Source organism: Festucalex cinctus, chromosome 2 (genome assembly GCF_051991245.1).
Source record: "Festucalex cinctus isolate MCC-2025b chromosome 2, RoL_Fcin_1.0, whole genome shotgun sequence".
Lineage (NCBI taxonomy): Eukaryota > Metazoa > Chordata > Actinopteri > Syngnathiformes > Syngnathidae > Festucalex > Festucalex cinctus.
The window spans coordinates 8,978,584-9,006,224 of record NC_135412.1 but is presented as its reverse complement, the minus strand read 5'-3'; the positions used below and the strand labels follow the sequence as shown (position 1 = coordinate 9,006,224).

Here is a 27,641-nt window from a genome sequence, read left to right as displayed (position 1 = left end):
GTTTGTTTGTTTTTGTTTGTTTTTTAAATGCTAGAGCATACAGAAGGCTTTGATGCAGCCTCTCACCTGCAAAGAACGGTTGTAGAAATGGTAGTTATTACACAAACGGCCAGCAGGTGGCAGCAGAGCAAAGGAGATTAACCAGGGCCATCGAGAAAAAAAAGCTCAATTACTTACAATTTTAAATAGATTTGTGAAAACTGATGAAACTTAGCTCTCTTCTAATGCTAATTGCTGCAAAACGGAAACAGATAGAAACATCCTTTTTTTCCTGATGAAAGAAGAGACTTCAATCATTCTTTTGATAGGTTCCATGCTTTTATAGCAATAGAACACAATATTCTGTGGGCCTTGCAAAATCAGTCAAAATCCAGTAAAACAGCCGTGAGCGAATGGGATTGCTGCTGTGAAAATGGCTGGGAGTGAATGAGTTAATCAGTCGTAAAAGACACATTGTTGTTTTCGTCATCCCTCAATAACAAATACATGTTTGACATTTCTAACAATGAATGGTGTCATTCATTGCAGCAAAAATATGTATACAGTAGGACCAGACTACAAGATTACAATTATATACTTTTTCCCAAAAATGGCATGATCATGCAGTAATAGATGTTTGCCTTCTCACTGAAATGTGTATGTGCAATGATTTAATAAGCTTCTTTTACACAAAGATTATAATCATGGGATAAACAGCAGATGGGACGATGAAGAGCCTTGTGGAAGTGGCATGCATCATGCAAGCTTACACTCTGAATATTATTCTACACGCCTGACAAATAATCCCCCACAGTGCTGTTTACACCTAACAAGTGTTAAATTTGTAACTCTAATCACAGCAAAGCGTGAAACCGCAGCATTGTGTATGGCACCGTCATATATTATGGAATACTATCATTGTTATTCAGCTCCAATCTCGTTACTGCTATTCAACATTTCAATACAGCCAAGATGGAGATGGAGGCAATCAAAAACACAACACTTCAGAGAGAAAGAGGGAAAAAAAACATCACATTGCTTTCATTTCTGAGCTTTTCTTTTCCCTGTCACACAATGGCATATCTGCGCTGCATGAATAGTATGGCATAAATATTTTAAAAAAACTAAACACAGGCGTTTTCATATTCAGAACAATGCAAACAATGTGTGTAAGCACCTTTAGATTTCATGCATCTAAAATTACATCTTCCAAGCAGTTTTTTTTTCTTTCTCTCCCATAGGCAATGTAATTCATTCAGTGAATGTTTCATCACGTGTCTGCCTGAGATGCTACTGAAAAATGACAGTGGCGCCAATGAGTCCGGAAGCTCGGTGACAGTGTCCCGAGTAGAATCGAGGAGAAGATGTATTGTTGTGATATTTTCTTGGAGGAATCTGGAATTGAATTCTGATTCACTGGAATATGATTTTAAAGCAAGGTTGTACTATCCCGTGATAGATGACACACAGGCAAGAGTCACGCTACGCGGAGCATCGCAACAGATACACTGAGTGCAGAGTTGGCCTTGCGTGACACTAGTGGGCTGCATACAGATGAGATGGGAAGGGATGGGATCACTTGGACATACAGTGCACACAACAACACGACGTGTTAACAGATATACATCTTAGATATTTACAGCTAGAGTCATTTTGAATAGATGATTTTTTTGAATGCAACGAACATTTTTACATTGGGGTCAAACTCATTTTGCTCAAAATTATCGTTAGGTCTCCCTTGGGAGGCTGTGAAACTCGCGTAACGATATCATCACCTACACGATTGACCCTGCATGTATCATATTACAGTTTTTCACCTATAAAAAAAAGAAAAAAAGACATTTTTCCAAACCTCCTCACATTTTCTCAAAACATTCACCACCAATCCAAACATTCAAAACATTCATAAACCCCAAACTGTCACCTCAAAAACAGTTGTCAGGGGTTCCACACCAAATATGGTGTTCACATCACACATTCAAGTCAAAAACATAAAATATAATCAGCAGAGAATTTGTTAGAAACTACATAAAATAATTGAAGACAGTTTAGTTAAAGCGACAGTGTGTAGACATTTTTGATTTTTTTTTTAAGTTCATTCATTAAAGAAAATACTATTAATTTTAATACAATGCACAGAAAATATGTTCCATCACATCAACGTACATTTTCTTTTTATATAATCATAGATTACATGGGTTGTGCCCAACCTTACAAGGTGTATGTGTTTCACAGCCATTTTTCTCCTACAGATATGCGAAGAAGGCAAATTAGATGACTTTGTAATGGGTGGTAAACTTGCCAAGTGTGGTCTCTCTGAGGCACCGTAGCTTCAAAATGCTCATGCTTCAAACGTAAATCATTGCATTATATTAGTTCACCACAAAACTGCAAAACTGGTAAAACTTCTACACACTGTCCCTTTAACAGAAAATGTTAAAATCACAGTCAAAGTGATATTTATTTTCTGCACACAAAAAAAAAGAAAAAAAAAAAGAAACCATTATTTTGAGAACTATTTAAAAATGAAGGATTCTTCTTGTTGTTGGGGGACAGCACTTTTTCCACCCTCATTTGGTGGTCTTTCAATTCTACAACGAGATAAATGGACTTACAAAGACAACATTGTACTTTCCACTCAGAAAAAAATAGTATTGCAATGAGTACTACGGTACTTAGTGTTGCATTCTCAATGTCAAATGTTGTACAACAAGAAAATGTTTTAATTATTTCTAGTGTTCTTTAGTATTTAAGTAGTTTCTAAAGTATTTTTTTTTCCCGTTTTATACATGTTGCCTCTTACCCATTCTACCCATTCTACATCTTTAACTAAAAGAGCATTTTTTGTGTTTTATTTTGAGCGTTAAGACTATTGAATTTGTATAATTTTATATTTGTTTATATATTGTTTATATTTGTTTATATAGACTATATTTGTTTATATAGACTATATTTGTTTAAAAATATCTTTTAGTGATTTTTTTTTTTTTTTCGTCAAAATGTACTACTGGTATCGGCAGTTGGTATCGGTATCGATGAGTACTGAGGATCTGAGTATCGGTATCGGTCTGAAAAAAAGTGGTATCGAACATCCCGACAATATTGTGAGGTACTGTGGGAAGTTGGGGCCCATTGAAACTCATATTTTATTCCTTTTTCTTTCTGTCTTTTTTTTTTTTTTTTTTTCTAAGCAACAGGGTACACCCACATCCACAGCAACCGGCTAATATACTGTAGATATAGATTGATAAAGACTTCAATCAACATATGTTTCATACTGTGGGAAAGCGGCAGTACCCAGAGAGCCCCTGGAAGCACAGCGAGGTGCCTGTCAAGGCTTCTCAAAAATTTATTATCGCCATTTTCCTTGATGAATGACTGGGGGGGAATCCTCAAATCACAGTGAGGCATTTATGGTTATAAAGTAGATTCTAGCCCAATAAAAGGATACTCTGCTCAGAAGTCTAACGTGGAGTTACTCACTGACTTACAAGCGGTTTGTAGCTCTTGCGTCGACAGAAATAGATCTCGTAAATGTTGAATCTTGAGTGGAAGTAAAAGTTTTAGCATTAGATTTTATAAGTGAAAATTGTTGCGAGTCGTTTTTTGTTCCTACATATTTTGACATCATTGCAGTTATTTTTCCTGTGTTTGCCTCTGCTTTTGTTTTTGTTTTCAGGGCTGGACGTGGTCAGGTGTGCTGGGCTCCTCACTCAACTGCTTCCCATCGTCAATCACCCTCAATATTTAAGCTTTGGTATGTCCTCCACTCCTTGCCAGAACATCTTGTCATTTTCATGGTACTGGCTGTTCATTCTGTATGAAATAATTTCCTGTTTTTTTTTTTTTTTTTTTTTTTTCAACCTATTCCCTTGCGCTGAGTGTTTGTTACTTTGGTATTTTTGAGCAATTTTTTCCTGGCTTCTCCCAGCGCCCTTTGTTTGTATTGATTTCTAGGGATGTCAGAAATGGAACGTTGTGTCATGTTTTGGTTTGGTGGGGGTGGGTTTTTGTCTTTTGGTCGTTTGTCATGTGTTCCTTGTTTCCTCCCTTGTCCCGTTATGTCAAACCACGTCCACCTGAGTGTTTCTTCCCTTCCCAGTGTATCCACCAATCAGCTTCCCCTGCCACTTGTGTCTTGCCCAGCTGTGTCTAGTCATTGTCATTAGCCTGTGTGTATTTAGTTCCCTGTTTTCCGTTTGGTTCTTGTGGAGTCATAGTATCTGTTGTGCCTGTTCATGTTCATGTCCTTGTTTTCCTTGCCACGCCTTGTGTTTGTTTTTGATCGAGTTAAGTTTTCCCATAGTACCTTGTTTATAGTTTTGTTAATTAAATACTTTTTTTTTACCTGCATCCCTGCCTTGCCCGGTTTTTTGTTGCCTCCTGCATTTGGGTCCTGCCACCAACACCCCACACCGTGACAGAATGACTCCACCAGAACTGGACCCAGCGGGGGCAAGGGTGGAATGGGAGCCCGGGGCGAAGAAGGCGCTTGAGTCCTGCGACCGAGCCATTGCCGGGCTAAAAGAGGTACTGGCTAGGCTCCGTGGCGTCGGGAGTGACGGGTCAGACAGGCCTCAAGTCCCTGGGCCTCGTCTGCTGCGACCTCTCGCTCCTGAATCTCGTCTGCTCCAGCCTCTCGTTCCTTTGTGTCGTCTGCTGCGGCCTCTCGCTCCTGAACCTCGTCTGCTGGAGCCTTTCGCTCCTGAACCTCGTCTGCTGGAGCCTCTCGCTCCTGAACCTCGTCTGCTGGAGCCTCTCGCTCCTGAACCTCGTCTGCTGGAGCCTCTCGCTCCTGAACCTCATCTGCTGGAGCCTCTCGCTCCTGAACCTCGTCTGCTGGAGCCTCTCGCTCCTGAACCTCGTCTGCTGCAACCTCTCGCCCCTGAGCCTCGCCGGGCGCCGCCCAAAGTCCGGGAGCCTCGCCGGGCGCCGCCCAAAGTCCGGGAGCCTCGCCGGGCGCCGCCCAAAGTCCGGGAGCCTCGCCGGGCGCCGCCCAAAGACCCGGAGCCTCGCCGGGCGCCGCCCAAAGTCCGGGAGCCTCGCCGGGCGCCGCCCAAAGTCCGGGAGCCTCGCCGGGCGCCGCCCAAAGTCCGGGAGCCTCGCCGGGCGCCGCCCAAAGTCCGGGAGCCTCGCCGGGCGCCGCCCAAAGTCCGGGAGCCTCGCCGGGCGCCGCCCAAAGTCCGGGAGCCTCGCCGGGCGCCGCCCAAAGTCCGGGAGCCTCGCCGGGCGCCGCCCAAAGTCCGGGAGCCTCGCCGGGCGCCGCCCAAAGTCCGGGAGCCTCGCCGGGCGCCGCCCAAAGTCCGGGAGCCTCGCCGGGCGCCGCCCAAAGTCCGGGAGCCTCGCCGGGCGCCGCCCAAAGTTCCGGAGCCTCGCCGGGCGCCTCCCAAAGTTCCGGAGCCTCGCCGGGCGCCTCCCAAAGTTCCGGAACCTCGCCGGGCGCCTCCCAAAGTTCCGGAACCTCGCCAGGCATCGCTCAAAGTCCCGGCGGCGCAAGCCCTGCGGCTGCCTTCACCTCTCGTGGGGCGTCGAGGACGCCCTCCTGACTGGCCCCGCTGGGACTCTCTTGTCGGGCGTCGAGGACGCCCTCCTGAACTGCTTTTTGTCTGGGACGGCTGGGGGGGCCGTGTGCCCTCCTCCGTGCCCCCTTCCGCCCGCCCTTGTTTTTGGACTTTTTATGTTGGACGTCTGGGAGCCGTCCCTTGAGGGGGGGGTTATGTCATGTTTTGGTTTGGTGGGGGTGGGTTTTTGTCTTTTGGTCGTTTGTCATGTGTTCCTTGTTTCCTCCCTTGTCCCGTTATGTCAAACCACGTCCACCTGAGTGTTTCTTCCCTTCCCAGTGTATCCACCAATCAGCTTCCCCTGCCACTTGTGTCTTGCCCAGCTGTGTCTAGTCATTGTCATTAGCCTGTGTGTATTTAGTTCCCTGTTTTCCGTTTGGTTCTTGTGGAGTCATAGTATCTGTTGTGCCTGTTCATGTTCATGTCCTTGTTTTCCTTGCCACGCCTTGTGTTTGTTTTTGATCGAGTTAAGTTTTCCCATAGTACCTTGTTTATAGTTTTGTTAATTAAATACTTTTTTTTTACCTGCATCCCTGCCTTGCCCGGTTTTTTGTTGCCTCCTGCATTTGGGTCCTGCCACCAACACCCCACACCGTGACACGTTGAAACAATCGAATCATTTGGAAGAATTGAGTTCCATTGAGAACCACAAGGTTCAGCTTTTCTAGTAGTCATCATTGAAAGCACACCCTCTCTAATCGCCAAAAGAACAAGGTGGAAGGATTTATGTAAAGGTCCAAGTAGCAATCATTGTTAGCACAAATGCTAAAAAAATAAAAATAAATAATAAAAAGTCAGGAAAAGCCTACTTGAAGAGTTGAAGTTTATTTGGGGTCAATCATAAGCATTTTAATTTGTGGCAGGTGTGTGCTGATTAATTTAATGGGAGTGTCAAGTTTATTTTTATATAGCCCTTAATTCACACAAGAGTCTCAAATGGCTTCACATGCCCACTGTTGACAAATATCAACGTCGTCCCATGATCAAACCACAAAAGGGCAAGGAAAAACTAAAAAAAATAAACTAAAAAAAAAAAAAAAATCAAATCCCGCTTCCATGATGACCAGGCTGCAATGGATGCCGAATGGGCAACAATTTACATAGTTTGTCGTACTAAACATCAATAACTAGAAAAGTGTGAAAGTCCATTTAGGAAGTTGAAGCACTGCAAGAAGACGTCGTCAGGGAAGTGGGTCCTCATCCAAAAGACCAGCGTGTTGCGAACGAAGGTTTTGTGTCAGAATGTACGGTACCAAAGCAACGAGATAGGAAGGCGCTAAGATGTGTAATATTTTATAAGTAAATATATTGACATAGCTTCTCACGTGGACTGGAAGTCCAATGCAAGTTGTCTAGTATCGGGGTAATATGATCGAACTTTGTCGTCCGCATCAAAAGTCTTCCTGCAGCATTTTGTGCTAACTGCAGACTTTTAAGGCTGGTCATGGGAAGACCAGAGAGTAATAGATTACTGTAATCTCTGTATCACCATCAGACAAAATAGGCCGAAAACCGATTTTAGGACATTTAAAATTGATTCTGAATTGTACTAAATAAGAATCGGGATTCTTTTGACAATTGATTTTTTTTGGCACATCACTAATATTTATGCAGGCAAATTATTTATTTTTCCTCTGTTAAAAAAAAAATAATTACATTTTATTTTGAAATATCTTGTACAGGTAATAGGTCACATTAATATGGAAAAAAAGTTTGGACATTATTTATCTAGGTTTGTCTCAGTTTTTTTTTTTTTTTATATCACAAAAAGCTGGCACAAAAGGGCTGTATATTGTATGTACAAAACTCACGCCATTCACCTCTATTATGAATGAGTAACAAAACTGTGCACGAAGGCTCTGCTTGACTGAAGTAAGAAGTAGAACCAGTTCTTTAAATGTTCATGATGTTGGAAACAGAGATGAAATTTAAAAACGTCCATGCCGAGATTGAGCGCTTCTCCGTTATCGACCGCACAGAGCTGGACATATTTTGTGTTACATCATTGCAAACGACATTTTTCATTTGCTTGATTTTTCCAACATTGACGATTAATATTGATTCTCAGAAACAACCTGTAGACCTGTGGCTTTAAAATACAATGTTATTTTTCTTTGCTATTTTTATTATTATTATTATTTTTAATTAGCAAGGCTCTGAAGTAGTGTTGTTCCGATACCATTTTTTGGCCCCTGATACCGATACCCAGCTTTGCAGTATCGGCCGATACCGATACCATACCGATACTGTACTTAAGTTTTTTGTTTTGTTTTTTTCCCCCAACATGAAAAAGCTGTCCTGCTATTGGTTCAGATCATTCAAGGGCCAATAGGATATCTTAGATCTGCATGCAGTGAACATGTTACATACCAGTGAATGTCATGCATGAGCAAGACACAAGATGCTGCATCCAAAATCCTATATGAGCGTTGGAATTAAGGGTATCGGCATGTTACTTGTGAGTAGTCACCGATACTGATACCACTGTTTTAATGCAGTATCGGCACCTCTGCCGATACCAATATCGGGATCGGAACAACACTACTCTGAAGTGAAGACATGCTGAACAGGGAACTGAAAACACTTCCATTTTAATAACGGGTTCACCACATGAGTGAGCACAGTTGAAGAAACCAAATGATGGAAAGTTTAACTGGTTGAAAATGTGTATTTCTGGCATAAATGTGCAGTGCATCCTGACCACTGAATCATTTGGTGGTGAACGGGCGCTGTGGGTGATGAATTAGTGCTCTGTATTGGGGAGGTCATCCACATGGTATCAAGAGCGATTTCGGGACCTTGTCCCCAATCTATCGGGAAAGACTCATCTATTCTATCATCACATCTACCCTTTTTGTCCATGCTCATTGCTCATCAATTGTGCAATCATGTACAAGGCTACATTCCAACTGAACATATAGATTATGCAACACGTGTATGAAATGACCCCAAGGACAGGGAGCGCCATCTCACATCCCTGAAGAGTCATCCATCATGACCAGATCTGCACTCACTCCACAACTGCACTTCGGGAGCCAGAGGAGTGGTTGGACTGAACAGCGGAGTGACTCGAGGGAACTCGTGGTCTTGTCCTTTAGCCCGAGCAGGGATTAGTCCACCGTTGTTGCACAACTCAGCAAAAGTTTCTTCAACAAAGTGGCACCTCACTTGATGTAAGAAAAGGCGCTCCCTATATAGCACGATTGTTTTTACTTTGCTTTGTGACTTAGATAACACAAGTTTGCTAGTTTGACTAGCGTAAAGCTTCATGGCACTTCGGGTTTTCTTTAGGTTTTTGTAAAGGTTTAGAAAAGGGTAGCAGAAGCCTTTCTTTCATTTCTACACATGTAAACTGCCTGCATTTAATTTCACTCCATCAACAATTACACTGCTGAGTTTAAATTTTCTTTTAACTCATTCACTCCCAGCCATTTTCATGTTCTATTGCTATCAAAACATGGAACCTACCAAAAGAAAAATGTGTCTCTTCTTTCATCAGGAAAAAAAAAAAAAAAGTACGGTATATTTTTTTTATCTGTTTTTATGTTTTGTAGCAATTAGCATTAGAATTAGCTAAGTTTCATCATTATTCACAAACCTGTTGAAAATACTGGGGAAAAGAGCTTGTTGCAACATGGACCTGGTTGATCTCTTATACTTTGCTGCCACCTGCTGGCCGTTTTTTTTTTTTTTTTTTTTGTAATAAGTACCATCGCTTTAAGCAACCGCTTCAGGTCAGAAACTGCATCAAAGCCTTCATGCAAAAACTCTAGCATACAAAAACCTAAAAAAACGTATAAATACGTTTTTGGGAGTGAATGAGTTAATGAGTCCCAGCTGAAGCACGTCACCGGATGCAAAAAGGTTAAAGTACTTACTAAGACTTAAAGGGACAGTTCGGCTTTTTTGACATGAATCTCAATTTCATCCTCACCTCCAGTGTGTGCGATCAGCACCGACTTACCCCTGACAGCGTTCTGGAGGTGAGGATGAAATAGCGATTCATGTCAAAAAAGCCGAACTATCCCTTTAACAGAAAGCAAACTCGTATTCACTAGTGGTCTCAGAACAGGATGGAACAACGAGGAGCAAAAAATCCGACGGCGCCCTTCAGCCTCTGCTGCACCTGAATACTAAACTGATTGAGATGACTCTCAGGTGTGCAGCCGGGGACTCCGCCCGCCCAGTAGAATACCAGGAGCTGTAAGTCCGAAGAAAACATGACCCAGCAGACTGGCATGGCACACAAACATGACAGAATGTTGCCGATGGAACGTCCCAAATGCTTCTGCATGTGTTTTGGATGGGGCCACCCAGCAGGAACTGTAACAATATTCTATAAATATAAGAACACATTCTCTGTACATTCTATCCAAAATAATTGACTGTACCTGTTATATTTCGTTCAATAAACAGAGTCTGCACAGTGTGCATGTATAATGCAATGTCCATCCCTATTGGAATGTCCACAACACATTGATTTGTCTTCCGTGCATTCTTTACATTCAAATGCACATAAAAAACACAAAATATTTCTTGAGGCCAGCGAACAAAACCCACTCCTGTTTACAACAAGATTGACCAATCATTGCACTCCTCTTTACAATCGTTTGTTATTGCTCCACAGTGTCATTTGGCCTTTGTTCTCACTGCATGAATCCTTCCAACTCACTCGCTATCCTCTGCTTCACATCCTTCATCCCCGAGGGCCCATCAATAGACCATAGCAGCCCCCCCCCCCAGTGAGATTCGCACTATGCTGTGCAACTAAAGAAAGCCTGCTCAATCAACTTTCTTTGATCATTACATCCATTTTCTGAACCGCTTATATAGCTACAGAATGTAGTACAATAAGTGCATCCTGCAGTGCAACATACATACTGTACATACAAGCAAACGTGTTTCCTCTGATTTTAGTTGGTGCCAGCTGACTGATAGGTAGGCCGACCAGGGTCACAGGCTTGTTTGATGGTCAATGGTTGGGACATGCCAGAGGTGGTGTTCTATGATCTCTGAGAAATGTAAAGCTGACATGCACCTCTCATCTTGGGTTATCACTTTGCATCAATGTCTGTTTTCAAGAACCCATAGCGTGTATTGTATCTCTGTGCACCAGCAAGTAATTATTTTTTTTTTTTACTCACTCATTCACACATGTAAACTTCTGTGAGTGAGTGAAAAAAATAAAATAAATCCGTGCGTGCTTTCAAATTGCCGCGGGAGTGACGTCACAAAGCCCGCCCAGTTTGCGACACCCCACCCCCCTGCTCTGCGATAGGCCGGAGGGGTGTAAACACTGTCTTTCCATAGAAACGTCCCGCTGTTTACAAAACAAACACAAAATGGCAAAATACAGGATGGGGGGCTGCGGGTTTAGGACGAACTCACCACCAGAAATGAAGACAAGCCCTGATATGTAAGTTGAGAAGTAGTTTGATTGTTTAAATCCTGTATTTAAAAAGTGCCTTTTCCAGAGTGAAACTGGCAGACAGTGCCTTTAATTCCCTGCGCAGTAATGCTGCCTGCACACTCTAAAAAGAGAATTGTTGAACCAATTTAAGATTACAAATTGAATTGTTGACTAACTTAACAAAATCAATTGGTAACACACGATTAAGTTAACCCAATGTGAATATGTTAAGTTGAATTAATTATATAATTTATATATTCACTTGAATTAAATTAATCAAAACTTGATCCAGTGAATATAAGAACTATAAATAATATACAAGTGAATATATTAAGTTGAATTAATTAATTAAACTTAATAAACTTTGCATTAATTTAATTCAATCATGTGTAACCAGCAATTTTATGAAGTTGGTGAACAATTCCCTTTATTAATCCAAAGTGAATATATTAAGTTGAATGAAATCATAATTAATTAAACTTAATCTAATTAAATTGTGTGTTGCCAATTGAAACAATTTTATTAAATTGGTCAACAATTCAATTTGTAATATTAATTTGGATCAACAATTCTCTTTTTAGATTGCACCTTCGTCAACAGGATCATTTGTCAAAAGGGCATGCCATGTTTGCGGAAACAAAGTGGACTTTTAACTCTTTCACTCCCACCCGTTTTGACTGAAACAATCGCGGCTGTTTGACTGGATTTGGACTGATTTTGCAAGGCCCACAGAATATTATGTTCTAGTGCTATAAAAAAAAGGACACCTACTAAAAGAAAGATTAGACTCTCTTGTCATCAGGAAAAAAAAAAACACTGGGGAAAAAAAAAGCTTGTTGGAACATGGCTGATCTCTTATACTCTTCTGCCACTTGATGGCCGTTTTTTTGTAATACTACCATTGCTTTAAGCGACTTCTTCAGGTCAGAAGCTATATTAAAGCCTTCTGTTTGCTATAGCATAAAAAAAAACAAAAAAAATATAAAAAAACGTATAAATATGTTTTTGGTTGTGAATGAGAAAGTATTAAAAACGTATTTATACGTTTTTGGGATTGAATGAGTTAATAAAGGCATATTGACTGTTTTATTTATTTATTTATTTAAATAAATTACTACGGTAACTGACTGAGAGTTTTTAAGTTGTTTCTTTTTATGAAGAGTTACCGCTTTTTCTCTGGCTTCAGTTACCTCCCTTTCTGAAACGGAAAACGCAGTTTCCCCGCAGCGCCGCATCCGTTCTTTGTGAAATGGACCACATGAACTAAAACTAAAGTAAAATGATAACAAACTCAAACAAAACCCAAACTAATCCCAAACCATGACAGAAGCAAATAGACTAAACAAAAACCCAACCCATGACAGCAATAATGAAAAAAAAAAAAAGATACTTGTTTGGGACTAAACTCTGTCATCCAAGATGACAATACTCGCTCTCACATAGCAGGGTTGTTTTTTTTTATTTCATTTTTTTTTTTTAAATTTTTTTAAGAGTCTACCTCCAAAAGTTGGGTCTGTTGGCCAGCGCGTAACCACATTGAACAAATGTGGGATCAAGCAGCCTGGCTGTGCTGTTAGTGCCAAAATCACCAACACAACCACAATGGCTGACTTGCATGAAATGCTGGTTGAAGAAAATGATGCCATCCAACAGCAGTGTGTGAACAGGCTGGTGACCAGCATGAGGAGGAGGTGCCAGGCTGTTGTGGGCTGACACACACAACCGAGACTCCTGATTTTTAAATGAATAAATTGCTAAATTGCCAATATGTCTTGTTCCTTCCAACATCAATCATCCAATCTACTGAACACGAGTCAAAGACAACAGCAAAATAAACTCTTTGGTATTGGCAGAGAAGAAACTAATTCATGTGCAACCCACTCTGCTTCTCATTACACAAATGCGTCTTCCTTACAAACGTGACACCATTTAAAAGGGTTAGTTATTGATTGATTGAAGTTCATTTCGAATGTGCAGTCATGAAACAAAAACAAAACAAAAATCTACTGTATTAACTCATTTACTCCCAATAACGTATAAATACGTTTTTTTAAAGTTCTAAGTGTCCCAAAGACATATTTATACGTTTTTTTATTTTTTTATTTTTTTATGCTAGAGCATACAGAAGGCTTTGATGCAGCCTCTCAACTGCAAAGAACGGTTGCAGAAATGGTAGTTATTATTACACAAACGGCCAGCAGGTGGCAGCAGAGCAAAGGAGATCAACCAGGGCCATCTAGAAAAAAAGCTCAACTACTTACAATTTTAAATAGATTTGTGAAAACTGATGAAACTTAGCTCTCTTCTAATGCTAATTGCTGCAAAATGGAAACAGATACAAACATACTTTTTTTTTGATGAAAGAAGAGACTTTAATCTTTCTTTTGATAGGTTCCATGCTTTTATAGCAATAGAACATAATATTCTTTGGGCCTTGCAAAATCAGTCAAAATCCAGTAAAACAGCTGGGAGCGAACGGGACTGCTTCTGTGAAAATGGCTGGGAGTGAATGAGTTAATATCCCAAATGAAAACATCATGTACTGCTAGTCCGAAAAGGAGTAGGAAGAAGACAAACTTTATTAACAGTCTGCAAGGTTTCTGCACATTCTGTGCGTCATCAACATAACATCATTCACATTCAGCTTCACTAACGTCAAATACACTGTAAGAGTTTGTGGTCCAATAAATATTAACATTCTATGATGATGGATGTCCAAATCAGTAAAAACACAAAGTACTTACATTTTGAGAATATACAGTGCCTTGAAAAAGTATTCATACCCTTAACTTTTCCACATTTTGTAACCTTAATCACAGACATGAGTGTATTTAGTTGAGATTTAATGTGATAGACCAGGGGTGGCAAACTGCGGGCCTCGAGGGCCGGAGTCCTGCAGGTTTTATAGATTCCCCTAATCGAAGTGCAGCTGATTCCAATTAACAGGCTCGTTATCAGGCTTCAGCAGAGCTTGCTGATGAGCTGATCATGAATCAGCTGTGTTGAAGAAGGGAAATATCCAAAACCTGCAGGAATGCGGCCCTCGAGGACCGGATCTCGCCACCCCTGTGATAGACTAACATAAAGTTGTGCATAACTGTGAAGTGGAATGAAAATGGTGTGTTTTCAAAATTAAAAAAAAAAAAAACTCATTCACACACGTAATCTTATGAGTGAGTGAGTGAGTGAGTGAGTGAGTGAGTGAGTGAGTGAAAAAAAAAAAAAAAAACATCCGTGCGTGCTTTCAAATTGCCGCGGGAGTGACACGTTTGCCCGGCCCCGTTTGCGACGCTTTTTTCATCTTAGACAGCTGGCTAAGGTAAAAAAAAAAATCTCCAATCTCAGCAGCACTTAGAAATGGTAATCCATGCCTTTGTTACATCTCGGCTGGATTACTGTCATGCACTTTATTTTGGGATCAGCCAGTCCTCCCTGCAGCGTCTCCAGCTTGTCCAAAATGCTGCTGCTCGTCTCCTTACTGGTGCCCGTAAGAGGGAACACATAACCCCTATTCTGGCCTCTCTTCACTGGCTGCCCGTGAAATTTAGAATACACTTTAAGATTCTTCTATTTGTTTTCAACAGACATATACATATAATGAATAGACAAAGAATTCCTTTGCAGACATTACTCACACAGGATGAATGATCAAAATAAAGAATATTCCTTCAAAACTCTATTAAAAAAGGCATTTAAATATCAAAGGAAGCAATAACCTTGTAAGGCCCAACATGCCACTGCAAATGTTCGTTTCTGCACAATTAAAAGATCAGACAATGTTCATTTTAAGAAATGATGTAGGCTATCTTATAACATATATAATGTAGATGAATTTTGATGTTCATTTGTGCATTTTAAACGTGTTAATTGGCTTGACTTCTGACTGTCATTTAGGGATTATTTAGCATTTGTTAGAAATCTAATCACCAACAGACGTTGACTATTCAGCCAGTTAATGAAATCATAATTTGCAAAAGCTTGTGCATTCTTCATGATCTATATTGAATGTTAGTTTTGCGAAATTGTCAAAGTCAAGGGTGTCTTTCACACAACAAAACATTTCTTCATGATCAATATTAGAAGATAAACGATGCCATGGGAACCCCTGCATGATGCCCTCCTATTGAGCATCGCTCTCACCTGTTGAAATATATTACCACTTCAGTTTTCCTAAGGAGATATTCTTTTGAGCATTTTCACTGTGCCCTTGCGTTGGTCAGTTTTTGACGCCTTTTTAGTGTGTGCAGGGTCGCAGGAAGCTGAAGCCTGTCGCAGATGACACTGACCACTCAACTCATCGAGAAATTGCTCCAGCAGTAGGCTTTTAAAGTAATTGTATTGCTGCTTGTCATCAATGTCAGCTTCAAATATGGCTTCTTCTCCCCCCCCTTTTTTTTTTTTCACGACGTCGGGGGGGGGGACGATTCGGTGAACGAATCTTTTGAACGGTTCTTTTAACTGAACTGATTCTAGTGCAGGGGTGTCAAACATACGGCCCGCGAGCCGGATCAGGTCCGCAAAGCGGTTTAATCCGGCCCGCAAGATGATTTTGTAAAGTTAAAAAAAATAATAATAATTGTAACGTCAGATTAATTAATCAGCCGGCCACAATCAAAATATATACAATTTGTGATTTCACAAGCAGTCCTCAGATGAGCAATTCAACTTGTACGGGGGTCGTCCTGGATGTCATTATTTTACATACAGCTTAAAGTTACGGTTTGTTTAAAGGCCCGGTCTGCCGGTTTCACTCAGGAAAATGCACATTTTAAATACAGGATTCAAACAAACAAACTACTTCTCACTTTACAGCTCTGGGCTTCTCTTAATGTCTGGTGGTGATTTTGTCCTTGTCATTAACTGCACCACCCAATGCATTCTGGGAACAATATATATGCAAAATGGGTCGATTTAACACGTCCGGAACGTATACCGGCAAAGTGTCGCCCCGTTCCGTTTGCATTTGTGTTATTCTTCGGAGCAACACGATGACAGTTGAGCTCCGTAATTTAGGGCTGGTCCACAAATCTGTGTATAAATGACGGTAATCGTTTTTAAGTTATATATCGTTATTTTTAGTGTTGTTCCGATACCGTTTCTTGGCTCCCGATACCGATACCGATACCCAGCTTTGCAGTATCGGGCGATACCGATACCATACCGATACTTAAGGTTTTTTTAGTGCTGTTCCGATACCTTTTTTTGGGTCCCGATACCGATACCCAGCTTTGCAGTATCGTCCGATACCGATACCATACCGATACTTAAGTTGTTTTTTTTCCTCAACATGAAAAAGCTGTCACCGATAGTCACCGATACCGATACCACTGTTTTAAAGCAGTATCGGCACCTCTGCCGATACCAGTATCAGTATCGGAACAACACTAGTTATTTTACCTATGCGGCCCACTTGGTAATATATTTTCCTCCATGCGGCCCCTGAGCGAACATGAGTTTGACACCCCTGTTCTAGTGATTCAGTTCACCTAGAAGAACTGTAATGCCCATCACTATTGCTGATGCAATCGTAAGCAAAAAATAAATAATAAAAAAAATCTGTCATAGAGCCTTTTTTTTTTTTTTTTTTTCCTTCGATCTACAAAGTTTTGCATCGGCCCGTTATAACTGAGGCATGAAAATGGTGGGCCACAGCCCAATTATAGGGTTCATGGATTGCTCTTTGTCTGCTGCAGCGCAACTTTGCAAGTCAGTAGGTGTCGGGAAGCTTTGCTTGCCTTAAGGGGCTCTCATAATGCATGAGCAGGAGTCTCAGTGCCTGATCAGCAAAAAGATGACATTGATGCTCAGTCTTGCCATTCGTCCTACCCGGGCTCCCCTTGCTTTATTACATGGCCAGATAGCATCTTTAATTCTACTTTCAAAAAAAAAAAAAAAGGTTGATGCACGGGTCATTAAACTTCCATTCATGACGTTAATTACCTGATAAGGCTCACTGAGTGAAGATGGACATAAAGTCTTTTAACAGTGAATAAATGGTTGATTTTATTCAAAATTGTGGAGTGTACATTTTATACAGGCACACCTATTTGAAAGGTAACAAAAGAAATCTATTGTGTTTCTTTTGTCATGCCACCAAAGCAAAACAATAGCTCACATTTGAGTAGGTAATGTATTTATGTCTGTCACTGTTTCCAACATTTTGTCTGTGACTTTTTAAAAGGATACTTTACTTATTTAGCCATTTTTGGCAGTCAAACATTAATATTTTGTCTATAATGAATTTGATACTTTCATTATTTTTCACGTACAAATAGTACCTTTAAAAACACATTTTGCAACTTGCTGTTGACTGAAAATAACATCACAAGGGCTCAGGTAACCAATCACAGCTCAGCTTGTGAATGTCACATGATCAAACCTAGAAAACAGGTGAGCTGTGATTGGTTACCTGAGCCCTTGTGACGTCATTTTCAGTCAACAGCAAGTTGCAAAATGTGTTTTTAAATGTACTGTCATGAAAGTATCTAGTTAATTATAGACGGAATCTTAACTTTTTATTGCTATAATGGGCTAAAGATAAGTGAAGTATCCCTTTAAGTATTCATTGAAACACCACTAACAACAACATAAATGTTAATGCCAGTTCGAAACTTTGCTGCACTGCAAGTATTTGTGGTTTATATTGTGGCTACTGGTATGTGAACATTTTTTAAGCTTTGTTTTGATTATTATTATTATTATTATTATTATTACTACTACTACTACTACTACTACTATTATTATTTTTATATGTTAAATCACATCTTGGTTTATATTGTGGCTACTTGTATGTGAACATTTTTCAGCTTTGTTTTGACAAAATAATAATCAGGTATTGTTATCATTAGTATTATTATTAGATATTTTTAGTGTCAAATCACAAAAAAAAAATTAAATAAATAAAAAATGGCAGCATATAGAGAAAACTAATGAGACATTTGGATTCTATGTCTGAAACTGCCCTAGAAAATGTTGTTGGTTGCTACAGTGCAATCCAGTTTAAACTCTTAAAACTTCTGTCACATGACACAGCAACATATGATACAGTCTGTATTAGGCAGTTTCTTTGCATGTCAATAGTACGCCATCTGCTCTGGCTCCAGTTGCGAGTAAGGACCCAGCAGAGAATTATACCCACAGGAGGTCTGATTTGGATGAACAAAGTACATTCAGGATGGTCGAGGGGCCCAGCAATGGTCGAATCATCATGTGGCCAGCCAACTGTGTCGAGAAAAAAAAAAAAAAAAAGTCAACTTTATAAAGTGAGAGTTAAAGCATTGCTGTTTTTCTGCTCTGACCTGACGGTAACCCTTGAACTGACCTAGTTATGACTCTCTGGAGAAGGACGCATCGTGAGCAATCTGTCGAAATTCAAGAGAGGCTGCAGTATATGCTGCAGGTGTTGCAGCAGTAAATATAGAAACCAAAACAATTAGGGATTTATCCTCAGCTGTTTATGGTAATTACCGGAAAACAGTCAGACGCAAATCCATCACACCAACAGTACACAACATTCAGCCCACAATGTCACGGTACAGAAACACTCCTTTCCACTTTCTCCCTATCTTAAACACAAAACACACTCAAAAACATGCAAATGAGTAGACACACGCGCACACACACGGAGTCTAGTTTAGCTTGATTCAGGTAAGAGCAAATGCCTTTTATTATTTTTTGGCAAGTGTAGGTGTTAATATTTTATTATTGGGACTGTACTCAACAATTAACTGCCACATCTCGGCAAGATACATTATTTTTGTCATGGTCTGGGTTTTGGTTATTTGTTATGTCTTTCTTGTGTGCCTCCCTTTGTCAATGTCTTGTCAAGCTTTGTTATGGCTTCACGTGCTTATTTATATATATTTATATATATATATATATATATATATATATATATATATATATATATATATATATATATATATATATATATATATTTATATTTATATGTATACATACAGTATTTAATTATTATTATAATTAACAATTCCCCGGTTCCATAAAATACTGCAATAATTGCCCCACAGAACTGTTGTGACATAGTCCTCGGTGTTCATGGATTGGCGCATGAGTGACGTGTGTAAAAATGGGTGCATCTCAATTTGCGTTCGCACCCACAACCCCACCGCACCTCTATTGCCAAAATAATAATAATAACAAGAATAATAATAATAATAATAATAATAATTGTTGGGGGCATTGAGACGGCCGTTTGCTTTGCACACCACTGCTGCCAGGCAGGCAGCATAATCATCATAATTGGCCATTTCAAGTGCTTTACACAATACAGTCACTCATAATGAAAGCCCTGCGGGACCCAAAGGCTGGATGCCGATGTCACTCTGCTGCAAAATTAACATGTATAAAAAGTCAGGGAAGTTGAAAGCACCAATAGTGAGAAACAATAGTTACAAAATCTTACTGTAAAACAATATAATGAAATGTAACAAAATTAACGTGCAGTGTCGAGAAATTGTCAGTGATTCAAGTTCTTGTTAACAATGTAAGTGCCGAGTGAGCTGGACAAACAAGGACACCGCGATCCAATGTATGAAATGCTATGAAGGATATTTTATTAAGGGAACGTTCATCAGAGTGCCGACAGTACAAGCTGACAAACTTCATCCATTTCTGCCCCTCTGAGATTTGACATATGAGGAAACGCCCAGGGAACTCATTCACTCATTGGTTTGCACAGAATCGTGAATTGATTCAGACAGTATTGTCGTATATTGTCGTATGTAGGAACCCTTGCACTTGGCATAACGGGTGCATCTTTGTTTTCGTGGCTAGGCAAGTCTAGTTTACCGTGCTTGGGACACCCCGGCAGAAAGTAGACTGTTCTAGTCTGGCCTTTCACGTATGTATGTTTGAATGTAATGTACCTAAGCTAAAAATAATGGGTAATGATGCAAACGATTAAAAAAAAAAAAAAAAAGTCATATGCATTTGAATTTGCAACTGCACATGAATTAAAGAACAAGCTGTTTTTCCGCATGCATGTGCAAAGTGTGAGAATTAATTAATTCAGACATAAAAGTGAAAATGTTGCCAATAGTCCAAACTGTGGTCAGGAACGCAAGGAGTGTCTTTCTTAAATCGATAAAATTTTCTGTGTTGAGGGCTGGAGCCGATGGACTAGAACAATAAATAAATAAATAAATAAATAAATAAATCACCCCTGGCATTTTTCGCTTGGACTGTTCCCTCATAATTAATAGTAGCCTACAAATGACGATGAATTTATGTACTGTATGTCATGACTGGGTCATGCAAAGGTTATGTTTGGGTCATGCAAGGGTTATGTTTGCGTCATGACCGTGTGGTCAAGTGTCTGTTTTTGATCTGAGGTTAAATGTCCATCTTGAACTGATGGAACAGCATCTGGTTTCAACTGGTCTTAAGTTATGTGATGTCAGTAGCTATGTGATATCAAGAATCTTTAATCTCTTCATCGGGTCAACAGCCAACCAGATAATTCCATGTCAGTCCTGTTACCCACATGTCCAGCCACAACCAATCAGATCGATTCACTGTCTATATAAGCTGTCTGGGAAATGTGTGTTTTGTCGGATTATTATCTCTGTTCCTCCGTGCATCTTCACAGCCCAAGGGGGCTTGGCGTCTCGTGATTCTCGATGCATTCTCATTGTTTCTTGTCGAGTCAAGTTGTTCTACGCCTCTCGATGTTATGCGAATAAAACCTTATTTATGTCTGCGCTTTTGGGATCTAAACTCAGAACATAACACTGTACATGTTCAGTCAATAGACTGCACTTTACTATTTTGACAAACCTAATGACTGTAATATGTGTTTTTTATTATGTGTATGTGCTGGGGATGGAGCAATATCTTCATGGTATTAAGGCCACAATACGGTATTTTTTGGGCGTGAGACCCAATGCTCAAAAGCAAGAGTTGTCGCGTTCAAAATAAGACATCGAGTGGTCACCCTAGGTTAAAGGGACCCTCTCACATCTACTGTAGTGGAAGCGCATTTAATCGTTTTACCTGTCACTATATGTCACTGGTATAGAGGTGTATCTGATGATCTCACACAGTGGCAGGAAATACCTGAAAGGCACAGAAAGGTGCGGAAGAGTTGTTAGTACTGTAAATGCAGTACAAAATTGTGACAGTGATCCAGACTTACGTCTTCTGATTTGTTTATTGTTCGTCTCTGTTTGGTGTCAGATTAAGATAATGAAAAAAGGCTGTTTAATGTTTTCGTCAGCGTATTGACATTTTTATTTTGGGGAGGATCAATTCATGAAACAAATGAAATCAAGTTGTGTTTGTGTTACGTATGTCAAGCTAACCAGAGCTTCAAAACCTTCAAAAAGGCCAAAGATATTTCAGCGTCTACAAAACAAATGTGAGGAGACAGTATCAGGACAACAAGTGTAATTTATCATGGAAAACGCGTTTCACAAAGCAGCCAAGATGATTTAATTCATGTCATTTGTCAAAATGATGTAATGTAGGAATGACTGCATAATGGGGGACTATAGATAGCTTTACCGTCAATTTTACTTTCTTGACACATCAGCCGTTGGAGAGTAATTTGAATGTTTTTAAACAAGCTGCCCCATGATAACAGTGTTACAAAGCAAGGTGATATCAGGCAAAATCTTTCCCATGAAGTCTTTTTTCATCTGTCAAAGGTTCTTAGATTATTTTTTTTTCATAGTTCCTGCAAAAGAGGAAACTCTGGAGAGTTTAGTGCATGTTTTAAAAGCAACACCTCAGAGATGAAATCAACATATCTTTCTGTCTCAGTTTTATATTTTAAAACTGTTTTGGTGTTTGTGTATATTTGCGGTGGCGTTAGACAAATTGTGCTGGGTGCAATGCACATTCATTATATATTCTGACTGAACTGAGTGGGCTCTTCTCGTTTCATCATTTCGACAGTATCAGCAACAAGGTTAGTTACACCACTTTAATATGTATTTTTAAATGTTTCAGTAACATTAGTAGTGTTCAGTTTTGTGAGCATGTTGTGCTTTTAATCAGTGCACTTTTTTTTGCGTCTGGTGCCATCATCGTCAAGTAACGCTTTGAATGGTTTATGCTTCTGAGAAACATGCAAAGCATTAACAATCAAGGTCCAGTATCTTTCTTTACTTAGAAAAGCAATTAATCTTACTCGTTATTAATCAATGTGTGGGCCATACAGAACTCACTCAGCTGCATGAAACCAGCAAAAGACCAAAAGAAACATCTATATTCAATTACCAAATGGCCTTGGAGAAAATTCTGATTGGGTGGAATGTAGTTGTACATTGCTGTCACTTGAGTGATAGCAATTGTTTTGAAGTGTTTATGTGTGAGAATGAGTTTCATATCATATATATATAAATTGCTGAAAACCTAATTAAAAAGCAGACATACAAAAATGCAGGCATAAATGTTGCAGGATCGTCACAAGCAATTGGCCTTCAGCTTCTTCATGTTCATGATGTACTGCCAATGAACACTTAAGCCAGTCACGCTTAGCCTGGAAATCAGACTCATCACTTTACTAGCGAGTGAGTCTGGGCACACTCGCAATGAAGCGCATTTCTGAGGCGGGGCAAACCTGACCAGACAGACAATGGAAAGAACTAATCAGCAAAATGGGGACATGACGTCAAAAAAAAAAAAAACAACAACAACGTGCCAAAGCCAAGTTGTTGAGCATTTACCTCTGAACTGGTTATTTAGGATTGATTAACCACTACGGGGCGCTCCGGTAAGAGAGTCTTCAGTTGAACTTGAACATTTAATCAACTCAAAATGCAACCTTATTTGCATGTGCAGATTTACAGTAGGCCTATCTGGAGAAATAAAGTAAAGAAAATAATCACATTTAAAACAACTGTCTGTGCGCTTCTATCATTCAAAAGCAAATTACACTTTTAATGCAAATAAACTCAGATATATAAATGTTTCCAGGCTATTTCAAATGAAAACGTACTGTATTATTGGTCTACATGACTCATATTAGTAAGTTACTAACAGCCACACATTAGCAGTTAGCTATCAGCTACTTGCCAAAAAGACGAACACATAAGTGACACTAACACTCATACTTTCTTCGTAAACACAAATAAGAATATATCAGCACAAATTAGAATTGGAACGAATTAGAATGGACACTCACGTCGTCATTTACTACACGCTGCGATCTGAAAGGGGCACGGAGGACGGAAAACAGGAAGCGGAAATAAAGCGCGGCCTTTAAAATTAAAAGCATACGCTGCTTTGTCCGGCAAAAATCAAACAAAGGACACTCCACCCTTGGTTTAAAACTGGCATGATCGTTTTCCATTGAAAGGCAATCAAGCTTATGATAAGCTCTTCTTCTGTTTCACTTCAATTTTACACTGTTTTTGTCAGCAACTGCGATCATGCTTACCTGGTTTGAAAGACAACAATTAAGCTTCCTATCCGTTTGACCTCAGACTGCCAATTTTAACGTACAATCCCTGCATTGTCCTGCAATGTGTAGATTTGGATCATTTTGGCGTTCGCATCAATGCTTCACACGTAATAATGAGAACCTTAAGAGGATTACATCAATGATGCTTCATTTCCCAGCTACATTGTAAAGCCTTTCAGTGCTTTCACATTAAAGCTTCTCTACTAAATATAGTGTCTCAATGTCTGTTTGCCAGGCACTTTGTCCTGTTTCCTCCTGATGAAATTTAGTTGATAAGAAAGGGGAAAAGCAGCCAGAGAGAAGTGCGTTCTTCTCCTTTCAGCGGGAAGAATGATCTTGGAGATGTGATTAACAGACACGGCTGTCAGATTACCGGTTCCAGCTGTGGAGGACGGGCTCTCTCATAGCTACGCTGTGTTTCGTCACGCTGAGCCGGCGAGAGGGTCAGAATGAGAGTTTCTCACAGGAAGAAGGTATGCCACTGGCCAGGGCTAATTATTTTGTCTGCCTCTTCCTACCATCGCTGCTCAGTTAATCTCGTATGCCGACGTGAACCTCTGAGAAGTCACAGAGCTTGATTGAAATAACTCGCCGCCCACGGCACCATTAAGTAAGATGCTCCCACTTCTTCCTGCTCTCCTATTCATTCTTCCAATTCGACCATCATCGCCACCGGCCACATGGTCCATAATTTATAGTTCCTCTGAAATGCTCAAACACATTTTATGGGTTTGCAACGGATATTAAAGTGCAACTACTTCATCATTTTAGATTTGAGAATACGTCCCCCCCCCCCCCCCCCCCCCCATTGGTTTGTAAAAATTTCATCAGTAGCAACACTACCACTGCCAAGTTAGAGTTTATTTATTTATGTATTTATTGTTTTTCACAGCTCAGCCTCAGACTGAGATTCTACAAAGACTGTGAATTTTGCAGGGCCACTATTTACAAGACTACAGCTAGATTTTTCAGCTCAGTGCCTCGCTATCAGGATTTAGGCCCAGCAAAAATCACAAACTTGTTTGCGCATACTGGATCAAGAGACATCTTGTTCACTTTGTAGAGAGTTGCTCATATACTCCTGTCCCATCCGCATTGGCGCGTTCCCTTAAGACGTGCATGGTTTAATTGGCTTAAAAAAAAATAGACGCACAAACTCCCGTTTCACCTTCTACTCCCCTCTAGAAACGTTTGAAGAGTGGTAAATAGCCACTAGGAGGTTTGTGGTCATTAAAACAACATTCAACTTAAGGGTAATAACTCGGATAATGACGCTCTCATTTTAAGCAGGGTTACACACATAGTGATTTTTAATAGTTTATTCAAATAGGTTGTTCTGAACACAGCTCGACCATCCGCTCTTCTTTCTGGACAGTCCTTGTTCTTTCATGTTTTTAACTCCATATTTTTGCCGGTGTTTCCCTTTTCGTCCATGCCACGAAAAGATTGTTTGCAAAGTTTCTCAGTAACAGTTTTGGAAGAGCTCATCTATAGTTATTGCGTCACGTCATTGCAAAGACTGAAAGACTTGTGGTATTAAACAGATTTGATATTACCGTAAGGGCAAGACTAGGAAAAGACTGGTCTAAAACAGCTGAGATTACTATTTTACACTACAGTAAAAAATCAAGATGACATTGTGTTTATTCTTGCCATATGTAATGTACTATACAAATAAAATTGACAATGAAAAACTATCAGACAGACCTTCCCTCCCTGAGACCGATTATGCAGACAGGTGAAACTTTAGTCTAAAAATAATTTATAATTGCATTCTTAGTGATAAAATGTGTTTGTAGAGCTTCAACTCATTGGTACAATCGTATGTCACACAATGTGGCATTTTGCTGTGAAGACTGAAAAAAATAAAAAGTGAAAACACTTCATGCATTTTTTATCTAGTAAAGATGTTAGTGTTTTTTTTTGTTTGTTTGTTTGTTTTTTAACCTATCACAACGCAGATGACATTTTGATTCATTGCCGTGATTGGTCAAAACAAAAGGTTGGTAGGCGCGCAAGCCAATTACTGTACAAACCAGTATTGTGTTTGGGGGCGGGATATGCGACTTTGACGTAAACAGGAAGAGCCGAGGGCGTGGGAAACAAACCGAACAGGGATGAATGGATGTTGCAATTAATTCTGTTCTCAAAGAATTACTCACAGTTTCCTTGTTGAATGAAGAACAGCGAGAGGCGCTTCGTGCATTTTTAGCTGGAAAAAATGTTTTGTTTTGTTTTTTTAAACCTACAATAACGATTACATTTTCATCTGTTGGTGTGATTGGTCAAAACAAAAGTTTGATAGGCGCACACAAGTTTCCACATTCTTCAATCAGCTTGAAGTATTGTACTGAATGTCCCGCCTTTCTCAAGCCAATCACAGTGGAGCGGTCCCACCAGATATTGTGGCGAACTCCCTTGACAAATCATAATTATCAATCTAGCTATTGCCAGTGTACACAACTCTGGCATTACGGTGATTTCAATTCCGACTCTCAGTAGAAATTGAACACACTGTCACAGTTGTTACAAGTCTCACTCTCCACACTGTAAAAGATGAGGTGTTGAAAAACTTTATTGTGAGAAACCTGCAACGAGATTTGGTAAATGGACCATGTTACTATGGTAACTGACCAAGAGCTTAAATTACCTCTTTTTATGAAACAGGCTAGAGTTCCCTCTTATCCTCTGGTTTCAGTTACCTCCCTTTCTGAAACGGAAAATGCAGAGTTTCTCACTTTTAAGGGTTTCTTTACCCAGGTTTCTCACTAAACATGCTTTGTGAAATACCACCCCTGAAGCGTTCACAAGCCTGTCCTCATGAGGAAGAATTACTGCATAAAAGAAGCACTTTATTGTGCGATATCACAGTGATATCACTCTCACTCATTTTTTTTTTTTTGAGAAGATGACTGAGGATTGGCTTTAATTCGAACATGGCACTTACTGTAACTTATTATCTTTACTCCTTACCATCCACTACGTCTGGCCTATATTTGGTAGCTATGATACTTGTGAAGAAAAAAAAAAATCCCCTGTGGAGTTAAACGTGTTTGAGAAATAATAACTGAGATGTTGCCCCTGCAGGCAACATGTGCTTCATGGAAATGGGTTTCCACTGAAACTCTGAAAGAATTAAACAACGCATAAATAGCATGCGGGAAAAATGAATAACTGCACCACCGAGAAAAAGTAATTACTTTAATTTGTGCAGTGTTCATTCCCAGTTTTATCAAAGGTTATTGTTTTAATTGTGTCCAGACATGCAAATTACATCTAGGGTGAGTTCAAATCAAATATACGCTAACTTGCATTTATTTGCACACAGGGTTATGCACATGGTACATGGTAGGGGTGTGAATTGCCTCGTACCTGACGATTCGAATCGTATCACGATTCACAGGTCACGATTTGATTCGATACCGATTAATCCCGGTACGAATTTATAAGTCGATTGTTGCGATTTTTTTCATTCAAATTTAGAAAATACTAATCAGTAAACTTGTGGAGTGTAAGATTTGTATGAAAATGTATTATTTGTTTATCTGAAACTTCAGTCTTATACAGCTTGTAATCTGTTTCATGTTTGAACAGCATTAAAATAAAATATTGAGGCTTAATGTTCCGTTCATATAACATTCTTCCATGCTTAAGGTGTGAACCCTACCCCGAAGTAATATGTTTTGTTGAATATTTTTCCTTTAAAAATGGAAGTTTAAAAATCGATTCAGCCGCCTATTGAATCGAATCGAGAATCGCGCGATGTAGTATTGTGATATATTGCCGAATCGATTTTTTTAACACCCCTAGTACATGGTTTTGCACATGGTTTTGGCACAAGAGCTGTAGTAGTTCATTAGTTGCTGATCAAAAAACAAATATGTTATCACACAGTTATGGAGCTCAAGTATGTTTCCCCCCAACAACACCTCTCACCTGATGCTGTCTCTGGACCCAGGCTGGCCATAAAAGATGCTCAGTGTCCATGTTTCAGCCTTGACAGATCGTGACAAACCTGAACATCAAGAACATGACAGGCTGGGAGCACTGGTGTAGTCCAGAGTATACGCAGGTTTACGGCGTATAACCTCACTTTTGCATCTACCTACTTCAAGTCCTTAATTTTGCGTCTAGCCACTTGTGATTCCTCCTGGATGCGTAGTTTTTTTGCGCACTATTCAGCCATGACCCACCCTCCGCTGCCTCTAACTGCCTGGCCTGCACTCGCTGTCTTATTGGTTAATTAAAGGCATGAGGACTGATGCTC

General features: G+C 39.9%; 1 long non-coding RNA gene across 2 annotated transcripts in view; it reads right to left on the bottom strand.

Moving 5' to 3' along the window:
* Positions 1–17,403: 17,403 nt before the first annotated feature.
* The window catches only part of LOC144014932 (uncharacterized), a 50,079-nt gene continuing 39,841 nt past the window's right edge, over positions 17,404–27,641 (bottom strand). Inside the window, exons 1-4 of one of the 2 annotated variants that reach the window (XR_013282650.1) lie at positions 22,638–22,762; positions 22,345–22,531; positions 20,962–21,024; positions 17,404–18,171 (exon numbers count right to left, since the gene is read on the bottom strand). This is a non-coding gene — a long non-coding RNA (uncharacterized LOC144014932). Of the gene's footprint in view, positions 18,172–20,961; positions 21,025–22,344; positions 22,532–22,637; positions 22,763–27,641 lie in introns of those variants that run through there. The other variant, XR_013282651.1, reaches the window with a different exon arrangement.